The sequence below is a fragment of the Aplysia californica genome, unplaced genomic scaffold (genome assembly GCF_000002075.1).
Source record: "Aplysia californica isolate F4 #8 unplaced genomic scaffold, AplCal3.0 scaffold00338, whole genome shotgun sequence".
Lineage (NCBI taxonomy): Eukaryota > Metazoa > Mollusca > Gastropoda > Aplysiida > Aplysiidae > Aplysia > Aplysia californica.
In genome coordinates this window covers 418,172-420,308 of record NW_004797608.1, presented here as the reverse complement: position 1 = coordinate 420,308, position 2,137 = coordinate 418,172, and positions in this window count along the sequence as shown.

Here is a 2,137-nt window from a genome sequence, read left to right as displayed (position 1 = left end):
TATATATATATGCATATATATACATGAGGTAGGGTTTGATTAAGCCTACGTGGGACGCTCACAGTTAAAAACAACCAGGAAACGACATATACTGTTTTTTGGGACACCTGAATAGACGTAGAGTCCTTAACATCTAGCTTTCACTGGCAAAAGTGAAGGCAAACGAGTCACGGGAAGACCCAGAGCAACCTACTAGGGAACCTAAACAAATGGGTAACGGGAAAAGACCTGGGACATGTCATCAGTCATCACCAATGTCTTTCACCCCTGGCAGGGTAAAGGCCACATACAAGCTCCTTCCATTTATCTGTATCCTGGGCCATCCTTCCTAGCTCGTTCCAAGTGAGCTTGATTTCTCTCATGTCCCTTTCCACACATCTCCTCCATGTCTCTCGAGGCCTACCCCTGCCTCGTGCTCCCTGTGGGTTCCATTGCAGTGACTGTCTTGTGATGTTTCCGCTGGGCTTTCTGAAGGTGTGTCCCATCCAACGCCACTTTCTTAGTCCTATTTCTACTTCTACTTCTATATCCTTTTGTCCTGTCCTTTCCCATAGCTCTTCATTTCTTATTTTATCCTACCACTTAATTCTCAGGATACTCCTCATACATCTGTTGATGAAAGTCTGGACTTTATTCAGCACTGTGCTTGATGTCTTCCAAGTTTCGCAGCCATAGGAGGAGCACAGACTTGACATTGGAATTAAAGAGTCGAATCTGGGAAATTTACCTGTAGCTTTTTAAGAGTATCCGAGCAAAGGAAGGAACAGGGAACAATGATCGCCGATGTCTGCAGATCTGGCACTGGATGATGAAATATATATATATGTGTGTGTGTGTGTGTGTGTGTGTGTGTGTGTGTGTGTGTGTGTATGTGTGTGTATGTGTCTGTGTGTGTGTGTGTGTGTGTGTGTGTGTGTGTGTGTGTGAGTGTGCGTGTGTGTATGTATGAAGTCGTGTGCTATGTGTGTGTACGTTCGCGTGTATGTGTGTGTGTGCGTGTCTTTACATTTTGAGTGCATACCCTCATGTGTTTATCATTTCTGTGTAGGTGTCAGTGCCCGTCTCTGACCCACCCACAATTTTTGGGAAACTGTCATAGCCGCGCACAATCAGAGCCGCGCTTTTTTGACGATATCGATATTATAAGACCGCCGATTCCTTCCAACGGTTGCAGTCACCTTGACACAATTATTCCTAGTACTACTGCAATGTATTTCCGATTCATTATGTGGAAAAAAATTACTTTCCAACTGGGTCAACTGACTACGTGAGTGGGGTGTGTTCGTGCAATACAAAAATAAAACTGGTTTTCAAAACTGCAACAGTTTTACGACTTGTTTATTTCTTTCAGATTTCTTTCTTTCTTTCAGCCCACTTCGGGGTGCCCATTGCGGATGGGATCGGGTCGGGCCAGGTTGAGTCGGGGGTGATTGTCCCACTCGTCGCCTGAAAACAATCGCGTTTGTCTTTGAGGCGACGAGTCGGACGCGATCGGCTTGTGCCACGGTAACCACTTTGCGCCCTCAATTTGGCTAGCAAACCGCCCCGACCATACCCGATCCCCCAATGGGCACACCGTATTTAGAGTCAGTGAGTGTGCCAAAATTACTCAGATAAATTAAGTTAGTTGTAACACGGCGACGGAAGGAATGTGTATTACCAGTTTCATTCCTCTTTTAATAACGATAACTGACAAAAGGTTTGAGAGTTTTACTACTTAAATGGGCAGTGAAGGCATTCAAAGTATTGGACGGTATCGCTTTTGGTAATCGGCAGTCTAATTGTACCGATATCATCAAAGAGTGCTCGGCTCTGAGTGTGCGCGGATGTGATAGTTTTTTTCGACAGTGCGCGGCTCTCTGTTTTCCCAAATTTCTCTGTCTTTCACTCTCCTACATCAATCTGTCACTGGAAACGAGAAATGAGTGCTGAAAAGTTACATCGAGCCAATCCTATTATACAAGTGCGAAGCATGGACAATCAATAAACAGCTGGAAAGAACAATTGTGGCAACAGACTTGTGGTTCATAAGATGCATACTACGTATCCCATTAACAGCTAGAAAAACAAATGAAGAAGTCTTGGTTGAAGCAAATTGCAGAAGACAGCTTATGATGAATATACGAAAGCGACAGAC